We start from the raw sequence: 13,447 nt of genomic DNA, 5'->3' as shown, positions 1-13,447 counted from the left end.
CTGCCTGCCTGCCTGCCGCCTGTCTGCCTGCCTGCTGCCTGCCTGCCTGCCTGCCACACAAAAAAACCTGGGTCTGAACCCCAACACTGTATGAATCAGAAACAAGTGGCCGATCCATGCCCATAATCCTAGTACTCACAGGAGGAGGCAGGAGGATCAGGGTTCAAGGCCACTCTTGACTCCTTAGCAAGTTCAAGACCAGTCTCAAACAAACAACATATGCTATGTAAACCAGGCTGAACTCATCAAGATCGGTCTTCCCTGCCCCTCAAGTGCCTGAGTACAGGTGCACACCACCACACTGGTATGACCCTTTATACAGTCTTGATTTTGGGAAGTATGTTGATGGTATACATTTAAAAATAAATTAACAAGGATTTAAAAGGAAGGGACAAACTAAAGCTGGAGGTGAACTAAAGGGATGGGTTATACTGCGGAGCTGTATCCCCGGCTAGGTCTACACAGTGAGATCCAGGCCCGCCAGGCCTCATAGCGAGAACTGTCTCAAAACAACAACAAATCATGTGAACACTTAACTTTTATTTTGTGTTTTTCTCACCCCTTATAGGCAACTAGTTCCACTGTTCTCCAGCTTACTTGTCCCGTATTTGTAAAAAGGTGTGTGTTGTTTTTGTTGTTGTGTGTGTTGTGATAGAAACTAAAGTAGCAAAGCATAGAAATCCTTAACGTGCACAAAACCACAGTTTCTATCACAACAACACATACTGGGGGTGGGGGTGGGATTCAGATGAACACCAAGTTCACACTAAACTAATTAGTACCTATTTGATTTTTTTATTACAGTTTTGGGTGGGGTTGGGGGAAGACTTGCCAGCAAGCCCTGAATTCTCTTTTGTCTTGTGTTTTCATTTGCAACAGGGTTTCATGGTATAGCCCAGGTTGCTGGAGACTATACAACCAGCATTCCGTAGTGTTGTTGCTGACACACCAACCCCCAACCCCCATCAAGCACACAGGGATGAGAAGTCTACCATGGGCTGAAGTAGTCAAAAGAAACCCTTTCCTCCCGTTCCTTTAAATGTTTATTTATTTATTATTTACATTATTATAGCTTATATGTGCACACACATGTACACATGTTCAAGCCACAGTACACGTGTGGGGGTCAAAGGGAATTTTTGGGCATCAGTTGTATCTTTCTACCACGTGGGTCCCAGGGCTTGAACTTGGGTCAGCAGGCTTGGCAGCAGGTGCCCTGACCCACTGAATCCTCTCAACAGCCCCCATTATGCTAGCTCTGTCAGGTGTTTTGTCACTGTCACAGAAAAGCAGCTAATCCACTTTACCATGACTTTGAGAGGCTGTCACCTTTATCCTCTTGGGTTCGCTTGCCAGGGAAATGCTGAATACTGAGAAACTAAACGCACACAGTACAACAGAGCACAGAACAATGGAGCCACTCGAGGTCACATGAGGTCTTTAGGAGATTTTGACTCATGAGGTCATCCTGTCTTTAACGCTACTGGAAATTCATAAGTAACCCTGCTTCGAAATCTTTTAATAAGTAGAGAAACACCAAATTTTACCCTGTTTAATACTGCCACCACTACAATAAACAAATAAAAATAAACCAACCATATCTCTTATAGAATCGTCTAAATTTAATATAAGATCAAACAATCTTTAAGACAGTGGTATAAATCTCCAAGGCCACTGTTCCCCTTTGCTCGGAATAGAGACTCCTACCTCAAGTTTGTTTACTGAAACACATCAAGCCCCACGTCGAGCTCTTCACCGAGGGTTTAATTACACTGGGCCCTACTCCAAGTCTGCCATTATTTGGAGCTGGAACCGTTCTGCTCCATTAGGTTGGCCACCCAGACTGGCGCCTGCCAATCCTAATGCTATTGACCTTCCACCCAGGAGAGGCAAGCAGGAGTAACAGGAAGCTCCTGGGAGGTTTTGTCTGGATGAAAATAAGTGTGCTTCTTTATGGCAAAGTCACATCTCTGAAGTTCTCCTTCTTTACATGTTAAGTAGGGTCTCAAAGCAAATCCAAAGCAGCCTCCATCAGAGAACAGTGTCGAGGCCTGAGCCAGAGTTCAGAGCCCCCAGTGTATGCATAGCCTTAACTCTGCACCAAGCTCCTGCTTGTCGTCCACCACTGGCAACCGGACATGTCTCGGACTTCCTCTGATTTTACTTTGTTTTCTCTCCTAGGAACTGACCTTACAGTCTCTCACATGCTAGACAAGCACTCTACCACTGAGCTACATCCTGGCCCTTCTTTATTTTGAGAGACAGACTCTTGCTAAGTTATTCAGGCCCTCCTTTTACTCCATAGATAGCCTAGCCAGGGCCTGCACCTGCCATCCTCCTGCCTCAGCACCCCAGCAGCTAAGAAGACAGGTGGGCAGCACCCCCACCCTTAGGCCCATCTCATTTCTGGTCTGGCACCCCAGCAAATGCTGGCAACGTACCTCTAGCACTGCCAAGCTTGGGGAGAGGGAGGCCCATAGAGTGCAGTGCTCCACCCTGGAGTGCCCCTGCTGCATCCTTACCACTCAAAGCATGAGAGCTGAGCAGATGGGAGCTGGCACAGGTGCACCTGCCTATGGGCATGCCTGCAAGCAGACAGGAAGCTCCCTGGGTCTGCAAGGCCACACTCACTGTGCAATGACTAAGAAATGACTTGGAAGAATCTGATCACTGTGCTCTGCCTTAACAGTAGATGCTGACTAGCAGGGACAAAAATAATCATCAATTCCATCCACGTCTGCCATCTTTTTTTTTTTAGGAGGTCCAGGAGTTACGAAAGCTTGCACCTTACTTGGCATTACTGACCCAGGCTCTAATGCCACTGTTAACAGCCCACTATTGCTAGACAAGTCATTCTGTTTCTCACTTCAGTTTCCTCTTCCATGGAATAAGAGGGATTGCCTACCTTACATCTAAGTCAAAGGTCCTATATATCATTTCGCACAAAGCCCACAAATAAGATCCTGCTAAGGAAATACGACTCACCAACTCACTTCCTGGGACTCTGTGCAAACAGAAAGGAAATAAGCATAAGGGCCTGTCTTCTTGCTCATGACATTTATTATTTTATGGCAAAGTCCCATCAAAGCCCTTCAGGCAAATGATGTAAACCTCATCAGCATATGCAGTTATTCAAATAAGGCAGAGTGCAAGAGCGTTTGGTTCTGCAAGCAGACACACCCAGCTGCTCTCAGTCACTCAGCTCAGCATCTGTGAAACACCTCTGTCTCAGGTCCATTCAGGAGACTGAATGAAATTTAATGAGGTCTCTGGCACAGAACGGCACGGCTTCTCTCACTTTTACATGACTGGGCTTACACAAACTGCTCTACGCTACCATCCTGGCAGGACTGGGAACTAAATCAGGCTCTGCTGAGTCACTTCCATTATTCCTTTAAAATGTTTCGGGAAACTGACTTCCTCTGAGAGCCTCTATGTGTTATTAATGAAAGACCTGTTGAACTGTATAAACTGATTCTTCTGGCTTATAAACTCTCTCTATTCAGAAAGCAGAGAGGTCCTTAGTAAGACAGAAGAGTCGAGAATCAGCCTTCGCGAACCAGAGAAAAGAGCCTTCCCATACACTGCTTAAGCTCTTAGCCACTGGAGAGAGAAGAGCCTCTCCCTTCCTAAAGGAGGAACCCACTTAGCTTCTGTGAGAGCCACAGCCACAGGCTTCTGGTCGGGCACTGGTTAGAGATGACCGGAGACCCAACAGGTATCCCTGCAAGGGACAGCATGCATTTCACCACACTCCCAGACTCCAGCCTCCTGACATGAGGCCGAAGACAGCCACTGACCGCCACTGATCCGTGCCTTTCAGTCACATAGGGCAACGCCCCTACCAGCCCCTCCCCCACAGGTAGAAGGTATGACTACAGGCCTAAGAGCCTCAAGAGATCTCCATATTGATGAAGTACCTGAAGGCCAGAGGGCATAACCAATTAAGCATTCCTTCCCAGACCCTCCTCCTTGCAAACAGTATTTAACACCTCCTCCCCACGCCCTGAGGACCCGGGGTACAGCTCGTCCACTTTCCGCCATGACAATAAACCTTTTAAAACCATGGACTTCCTTGTGTCTTTGGGACCCACCCTGGAGAACCATGGAGGGGGCCTTTGACTACCAAGCCGCGGTCTAATACCCCATGGAGGACCTCTCTGTGTTCCAGTCAACTCGAGCAAGCTAGCCGAGCCAGCCATGACCCAGCCATGACCCAGCCATGACCCAGCCATGACCCAGCCATGACCCAGCCATGACCCAGCCAAGCGAGGTGCAGTGACCAAGAGTCTCTACCCGCAGGGCACTGTTTGTACGTCCTGCCCTCCATCCAAATGGCAGCTACGTGAGCGCTGTGAGCACCGCCCTTCCCTTGCTTTCCTAAGCAACATCAGAACTCAAGGGGCGTGAGGCTCTCCTTACAGCCAGACTGCCTTCACTAAATCACTCCATAAGGTACCTACAAACTTTCCAATTTCCCTAATACATAAAGAATCCTAAATTATATGTTAAAGCATATATGTGTGTGTGTGTGCTTTAACATATAATTTATACGTATAACAACATATATATGTATATGTATAAAATTTTTTTCTTCAGTAAATAATCCTAGTGACCCCAGACCCAAGAGCCATTTCAGTCCAGGGTCAGCCTCACACAACATGAAAACTAAGGCTCTGGAGCTGCAGGAGATTCAGGTTCTCTGGGCAGCCTGAAAATTCCCTGGTTGCTGCAGACAGATCTATAAAGCTTCAGAATGCTCCACCACACATAGTTCTGGATTACTGTGTTTTATTACTGATGCGCCTTCAAGCAGGTCCTGCTGTGAGATAAAGTGGAATTACAGAGGCAATAGTGGCTACAGATGATCGAGATATGTGGGCCTGTAATACACTTCTTGAACCTGTGGACAGTAAGACATTTACGAATCGTAACGTGAGCAAGGAGAGACTGAAAAAATAAGGTGCCGTTTACCTGCAGATCACACAGATGAAAATGCCTCGTCGGTGTCTGCGAGCAGCTAAATCCCACATTAAATACTCGGGCTTTGGGAGCTGAAGCACAGAGATGATGGTAATAATGTCTAGAGTCAAATAACACTTCTCACAGAACTGATGTGCACAAAGGAAGGTAACTTCAAGAAGCACTTTACTAAAAGCAAGCGCCATCTTCTGGAGGGAAGGTGAGGTCAAGGACAGGCACGCTATCAAACTACGAGAAAGGAGAGGAGACCACTTATTTTAAAGGGAGAAGTTCAAGCATGGATGCTACAAGGACGGATGGGGCTTCTGCAGCCCAGTATGGTGGCACACACCTATAATCCCAGCACTTGGAAGGCAGAGTCAGCAGGATCATAAATTCGTGACTATTCTCAGCTATGAATCAAGTTTAAGACCAGCCTGAGCTACATGAGACCCTTACAGTATTAAGATATTTGGCAACAGATCCTCTCCTGCGGTAATTACGGTAAAAATCAAGTCCTGTAGTTGGGCTCTAACCTGATGTCTGGAGCCCATGTAAGAAATTAAGAGACAGAAACACACACAGAGAAACCTATGCCAGAAGAAGACAGGCCATCTGCAAACCAAGGAGATCGTTCTGAAGAAATGAGTGCGGCACCTGATTTAGCTTCCCAGGCTCCAGAACTGCGAGAGAATGAACTGGTGTGTGTAAGCCCTCAGGCTCTGGTGCTCTGTCATTGCAGCCCTCCAGACTAATCTACAGAAGTGAACTTGACAATGTCAACAAACAAGCGTGAATTATTTCCATGAAATAGGGATAGGCAGTTCAAAACTGAAACAAGCATACACACAAACACACACACAAAACCAGCAATTTTTTGTCTTTTAAAAAGATTTATTTTTATGTGCATTGGTGTTTTGCCTGCAGGTATGTTTGAAGGTGCTAGATCTCCTAGAATTAGAGCTACAGACAGTTGTAAGCTGCTATGTGGGTGCTGGGAACTGAACCCAAGTCCTATGGACAAACAGCCAGAGCTCTTAACCACTGAGACATCTCTCCGGTCAGCAGAAAACTGCCATTTTTTTTTAAAAAGCTATTTACAATATCATCATAAACAGGAGAAATTAATTTTAATGTAGGCAGAAAAGTAATGGCAGGCATGGTAGTTCACACCTGCAATCTAAGCACCTGGAGGCTGAAGCAGGATCACTTCAAATTTAAGGATAGCCTGGGCTACAAACAAGACCCTATCTCAAAAAGCAAGATAGGAAGGGAGAGAGGGAGGGATTTCATTCTCCTTTGTTTTATTGGTTTTTATTTACCTTTTTATCACTCTTTTGTTACTTTCACATCATGCACACCAATCCCATTCCCCTCTCTGTCCCTTCATACCCTTCCTCTGCCTTTGCAACGAAAACTCCCAAAGGAAAAAACTCATTATGGAAGCTGTAGTGTGTCACAGTGTATCTCACACTATACCATTTTGTCCACACTTCTTTGCTTGAAAATGTTCATTGCAGTGAGTCATTGGTCTGGTTCGAGGCCTCTGGCTTCTGCTACACTGTCAATACTAGACCCTCACGGGGTCTCCTCTCAGATATCCTGTGGTTGCCCTGTGTCATGGAGATCCTGCAGCTTTGGTCTGCAGGACTGAACCTTTCACAGGCTCCAGCAGTTCACAGATAAGGTAGCTGTTAGAAAGGGCTAATCCAAAGCTCTGGATGTGGACCTGGGTGGTATCAGAGCGGGTCAGCCCACCAGCTCTCCCACACCCATACCACCAGGGCAAGCTCCCCTCCACTGCCCTGGCTAGCTGATCCAATGCTTCAGCCAGCAAGGGGCAGCCAGCTCACCTGCTCTCCTGACCCAGAAGCCAGCTCTTCCAAGGTGAGGGAGGGCATCTCTCCCTTGCCTGCACCAAAAGGCAGACAATTGCTGGGCCAGTTCTCCCACATTCACGCCCCTGCCATCAGGTTTGAAACAAAGGAATCTTGATACCAGCCTTCTACACAGACCATGTGGGGTTTAAACTCATAGAGCCCTCATCACCTCTGCCTCTGCCTCTGCCTCTGCCTCTGCCTGCCTCTGCCTCTCTGCCTCTCTCTCTGCCTCTCTCTGCCTCTCTCTGCCTCTCTCTGCCTCTCTCTGCCTCTCTCTGCGCCTCTCTGCGCCTCTCTGCGCCTCTCTGCCTCTCTGCCTCTCTGCGCCTCTGCCTCTGCGCCTCTGCGCCTCTGCCTCTGCGCCTCTGCCTCTGCGCCTCTGCCTCTGCGCCTCTGCCTCTGCCTCTCTGCCTCTCTGCCTCTCTGCCTCTCTGCCTCTCTGCCTCTCTGCCTCTCTGCCTCTCTGCCTCTCTGCCTGTCGTCTCTCTGCCTGTCTCTCTGCCTGTCTCTCTGCCTCTGCCTCTTCCTTCACCTCTGCGGTACTGGGATCAAACCACCACTTTGCTGGTCTTACCTACTCCTTTTAATGACAGTGAAACTAACAGAAATCTCAGATGAGCTTAAGAGGAACCAATTAAAACCATGTCACTCATGCCCTGAAGAGACGCCTGTCACCCCAGTGAACAGATACAGAGCAGAAGTCACCTGACCTGGGATCACACATGTACACTGCCACTTGAAAATACCTACTGGCCTTTAAAGCCTGTCACTCTAACTGCAGCATGAAGCTCACTAGCACACCTCTCCCATAGAGCAGAGAAACCGTTTAGAGGCAGGAAGGAGGCTAAGTCAGTATAAAGCCTCCCTGAATGCAGGATGGATGCAGTGCAGGCTGACGCAGACCAGCAATGATGTCCGTACCTCACCCAGACAATCTCCTTCTGGAGGATTTAACACCATCCTGCCACCATTTGTTCCCTGCCTGCCTATGTCAGCATGCAAGAAGAAAGGCTGTGCACACCCACAGACACCGACTAGTCACAGTGCACCTGACCCACGTGAAATGTGCACACACAGACACCTACTAGTCACAGTGCACCTGTCCCACCTGAGGTTTGCACAGCACTGTCAACAACAGACACTGAGCTCCAGCCACACTGGCATTTACACAGAAGAGAATTTCAAAACTGAACAGCCTTGGTGGCAGGAAAATATGACAGGTGTACATGATGCCGTGACCCTTTATGTTTCTTGTGTGCTGTTCTTTTGTGCTCCTGGGCAGGTTCATGTTCAGCCTCTGAACTATACCTCCCCTGTGCCAGTGCTTCTGAACGTCTAACCCACCTTCCACCCCCATGCAAAATGAAATCACCCTGCTTTGAGATGTTAAAGGAAAAACTGTACTCATACACATGTGACTATCTGACATGTCCATACAACCTTGGTTAAGCACTAAAAGCCAAGACCTTCATTTATAATTGGTTATATAATTCTCTATGAAGCCCAGGCTGGCTCTCAGGTGGCACTTTAGGAAGCAGGAGGCAGATATAGGTAGATCTCTGTGAGTTCAAGGCCAATCTGATCTCCACAGGGAGTTCTAGGACAGCCAAGACTACATAGAGAAACCCTGTCTCAGGAAAAACTTAAAATGAGCTTAGGAAAAAACTATACTAAAAAATCATCACTGGCACTTCTGCAACTTTCAAAGCTAGCTTCATCGAATCTGTGTTCTGTGGTTTTCCAGGCAGTGCCTCATGTTTCCCAAGCTGGGTCATGTTCACTCTGTACCTGGGGATAAACAGGGCCCTCTGTCCTAATGCCAGGACTACAGGCATGTACCACCGCATCCTGTTTGTGCAGAACAGGCTTCCTGCATGCTGGGCAAGCGTTATCCCAACTGAGCTACATCCCGAGGCCATCCAATCCCAACACTCTAAATGACACATTTAACCTAGCAACAGGAAGCCTGGAAGAACAGCTAACACTGAGTACTTATTCCGGCCATGCTGAGTACTTTAGCTCCTTCAATTCTCCCTCCAGTGCTCCCAACCAGACCACAGGACAAGTTCATGTGCTCAACTGCACATAAGCAAGGACTCCAGAATCAGATCTTAGCCAACCTCTCTGAAAACCACAGGTATTAACTACTGTTGTATTTTATCCCCAATGTTTCTATTATTCTCTTCATTCCAGAATTAAGAAGCATAACATGGGGTAATGGAGAGATGGCTCAGTGGTTAAGAGCACTTGCTGCTCCTGCAGAGGACCCAGGTTCAGTTCCCAGCAGCCACACGGCAGCTTGTGATTATCTGTAACTTCATTTCCAGGGGAATCAATATTCTCTTCTGACCTCCCTAGGTATATTGAACACATGAATGCATGTAGGCAAACATACATACAAAATAAATCTTTTTTTAAAAGTTAATAAATTTTTAAAATAGTTTTTAAAAATAGTTTAAATAGTTTTTAAAAGTTAATAAATCTTTTTTTAAAAGCATAACAAAATTCATAAACAAAATGGGGTTAACTGGACAAACAGCTCAATGGTTAGGAGTACTCGCTGCTCCTGCAGAATAGCCAGGCTTGGTTCCCAGCAGCCATGTGATGGCTCGCAACTATCTTTCACACCACTTCTAGGGGATCTGACGCCCTCTCCTGGCCTCCACAGGCACTGGATGAACATAGTACACAGACAGACACATAAAATAAATTTAAGTAAGTGTTAAAAAATAAAGAAAGAACCACCAGGCAGTGGTGGTGCATTAATCTCAGTACTCAGGAGGCAGAGGAAGGTGGAACCATGCGAACTCAAGGCCAGCCTGGTCTACAGAGTGAGCTACAGGACAGCCAGGGCTACACAGAGAAACTGTATCTCAAAACAAAACAAAAACAAACAAAACCTAACCTGCCCTCATCTAGACAGTGTGAGTTGGCAACAAAAATGAAAATCTGAACCTTGCACATACATAGTGTGATGGTTTGTATATGCTCGGCCCAGGGAGTGACACTATTAGGAAGTGTGGCCCTGTTGGAGTAGGTGTGTCACTGTGGGCGTGGGCTTTAAGACCCTCACTCTAGCTGCCTAGAAGCCAGTCTTCTAGCAGCCTTCAGATGAAGATGTAAAACTATCACCTCCTCCTGCGCCATGCCTGTCTGGACACTGCCATGCTCCCACCTTGATGATAATGGACTGAACCTCTGAACCTGTAAGCCAGCCCCAATTAAATGTTGTCCATTATAAGAGTTGCCTTTGGTCATGGTGTCTGTTCACAGCAGTAAAACCCTAACTAAGACACAAGGCAATCAGTTACTACCTGGCCATAAGCCACAGCCCTACTCCACACTAAATATCTCAAAGTAAAAAAATAAAACAAACAAAACAGGGCTGGAGAGATGGCTCAGCAGTTGAGAGCACTGACTGCTCTTCCAGAGGTCCTGAGTTCAATTCCCAGCAACCACATGGTGGCTCACAGCCAACTATGCCCTCTTCTGGCACTAAGGTGTACATGCAGATAGAGTACTCATATACATAAGTAAATAAATCTTTAAAAAAAAATACAAAATCTGATAAAAACACAAGTGAAGTTCCACATTTCACAGGAATGCAAAAGTTATTGTGACATCAAAAGGCCTATGGGGCGGGAAAGATGGCACAGTGGTTAAGAGCACTGCCTGTTCTTCCAGAAGACCCAGGTTCACTTCTCAGCACCCACATGGCAGCTCACAACTGTCTGTAACTCCTATTCCAGGGGATCTGACACCCTCATGCAAACATACATGCAGTCAAATCACCAATGTACATAAAATATAAGTAAATAAATAATAAAAGACCTACAATACAGAATAGATCATCAAAATGTAACATTTTTATTCCACAAATAATGCTGGTAAGAGAATAAAAACACAAGCTACCTATTGAGAGAAAATATTTGCAAAGCATATATTCTTGAAAGAACTAACATCTAGGATGTGTGTGTGTGTGTGTGCACATGCACACAGGAGAGTGTGTCAACATTTGTCACTATACCCAGCAAACAACCCAGCTTTAAAGATTCTCTAAAATCGTTTTTTCTACGTGTGTGCACCTGGTGTGTGTAAGCACAAGCAGGCAGGCATCCTCAGAGGTCAGAATGGGGTCGGATGCGCTGTCCTAGTGAAAGAGGCTTGAGTCGATGGCCTATCTGTGTGACTTCATCTCGGGATGTCCGTGTCAACACCGACATCTATCGGTATGACTCTCAGGAAGACAAGAGCAAATTCCATGCGATGGCAGGAGCAGCTCTGAAGAGCCTATCTGTGGCCATGAGCCTGCTCTAGGTATGAACAGTGCTGACAGTCACAGAAACCTATGTGTCTGTTAGAATCCATACAGATGTACACCTCCAACGCCATTTCCACTGTAAGATACCTCTGAATATAATTTTAATTTTTAATCCTTCCATCGTGGCAAATAAAGTAGGGATTTTTTTTTTTTAAATTCTGAACTTTTAAGTAGATCATCTCTCAAGGTTCAGAAAACAAAAAGAAAAAGAGGAAAAAGATTCGAAGGGCCAAAGTCCAGGGGCTGGAAAGGTGGCTGAGCAATTAAGAGCATTGGCTGTTCCTGCAGAGGTCTCAGGTTCAGTCCCCAGCACCCACACAGTAGCTCACAGTGTCCAATGATCCCAGTTCCAAGGGACCCACCCACCTCTTCTGGCCTCCCAGGCCCTCCACACAGTGCACTTACATGCAGGCAAAATATTTTTGTACACATAAATTTTAAATAGATGCTAAATCTTTAAGAAGGAAAGAGACAGGTCCAGAGGCAAACAGCAAGCCGCATCTTTACTGTACGCAGTAGCTCACAGCATCTGTGGTTGCTTGTAAAAGACCTGCACAAGAAGAAAGCAGGGAACATCCCAACAGAGGAAGCTAAGGAGCTACTGACAGTCATTAGCTCCAGGGAAGAAAGCGTTAGCTTTCATAGATGTATGGTCCCCTAGTATGTTAAGAATGCTCCATTACTAGTCCCCCCGCCGCCACCCATGTGTGTGTGTGTGTGTGTGTGTGTGTGTATGTGTGATGTGTGTGATGTGTGTGATGTGTGTGATGTGTGTGATGTGTGTGATGTGTGTGATGTATGTGTAGTGAGTATGTGTGTGGGACTGGAGAGATGGCTTAGTGGTTAAGAGCACTGACTGCTCTTCCAGAGGTCCTGAGTTCAATTCCCAGTCACAAGCATCTGCAATGGGGTCTGATGCCCTCTTCTGGTATGTCTGAAGACAGCTACAGTGTGCTCATATAAATAAATACATCTTTAAAGAAGAAGAAGAGGAGGAGGAAGAGGAAGAAGAAGAGGAGGAGGAGGAGGAAGAAGAGGAAGAAGAAGAAGTTGTTATAAGAGTATGTGTGTATGTGTATGGGATGTGTGTGGTGTGTGTATTTGGTGTAAATGTATGTGTGGTGTGTGAGTGTGTGAAGTGTGAGGTGTGTATGTATATGGTGTATGTGTGTATGTGTGTGGTATTGTATGTATGTGTGGTGTGTGTATGTGTGTATGTATGGCGTGCCTACATGGTGTTTGTGTCTGTGATGTGTGTGTACATGGTGTGTGTGTGTTGTCTCCATCTGCCATGTGACCCCAGCATTTGACCTCAAGTTTGTCAGGCTGGGCTCAAGCACCAGCCTCTGGGAGATGCTTCAGCAAATTAGTTTGAGAGGATTGATGCTACTGGTGTTAGATTGCATCATCTGGTGTACAGAACAGATGTGGTATCTTTTCAATCTTTATAGCTGTGCTTGTACCCTGCCTTAAAACGGCTGTTTAAATTATAACCAATACGCAGAACCTTAAGAGACAAGTGACTTGAAAAACTACTAGCTAACAAAACCTCCCTGCATGGCATCCACTCTACAATGTGTCTGGGTTTCCTTTGGACAAAGAGCCTGGACATCAAACCTCTGCCTCATTCCTCCTTTCCTATGACAAAAGCAATACACAGAAGAAGAACTTCTATCTAGTGTTGACAAAAGTAGAGAAAGAAACCGAAAGAACATTCTACTTTGGAGAACATAAATTTCTTGAAGATAATTTGGGTAAATACATGAAAAAGACTCAAACACATACTCCTTTTTCACTTTTAAGAATTAAGTAAGAAACTAATTAGGATGGCATCATTATGCAATGAAAAACAGAGAAAGACCATGTACAGAACAGAATACAGGTAACACTCAAAACACAAGGTTATCTGAGCTAGGGATAATGGATGTCACACACTGTCATCCCAGTGATACAAGAGACTGAAGCAGGAGGATTGTGTGAGCCCAGAACGTCCAGAATAGCCTAGCCTGGGCAACACAGCTAAAGTCCTTATTACAGAAAAAAGAAGGAGCCAGGTGACACATGCCTTTAATCCCAGAACTTGGGAGACAGAGGCAAGCAAATCTCTGTGAGTTCAGAGGCAGCCTGGAGTTCAAAGTGAGTTCTAGGACAGTCAGGGCTACACACACAAAGAAACCCTGTCTTAAAACCTGCCCTCTCCCCCCAAAAAGTAGGAGTGGCCAACTAATGACTGGTTCAGCTTATAAACAGAAGCCTAGAGGACCAGGACCAGGCTGGATAGTCC

At 46.1% G+C, this 13,447-nt stretch overlaps 1 protein-coding gene across 5 annotated transcripts in view; it reads right to left on the bottom strand.

Annotated features, from left to right (window-relative positions):
- Ascc1 (activating signal cointegrator 1 complex subunit 1) overlaps positions 1 to 13,447 on the bottom strand; it is a 97,392-nt gene that overhangs the window by 69,031 nt on the left and 14,914 nt on the right. The window lies entirely within an intron of this gene.

Source organism: Arvicanthis niloticus, chromosome 20 (assembly GCF_011762505.2).
Source record: "Arvicanthis niloticus isolate mArvNil1 chromosome 20, mArvNil1.pat.X, whole genome shotgun sequence".
NCBI lineage: Eukaryota > Metazoa > Chordata > Mammalia > Rodentia > Muridae > Arvicanthis > Arvicanthis niloticus.
The sequence above is the reverse complement of the archived record's forward strand: the minus strand, read 5'-3'. Positions and strand labels throughout refer to the sequence as shown.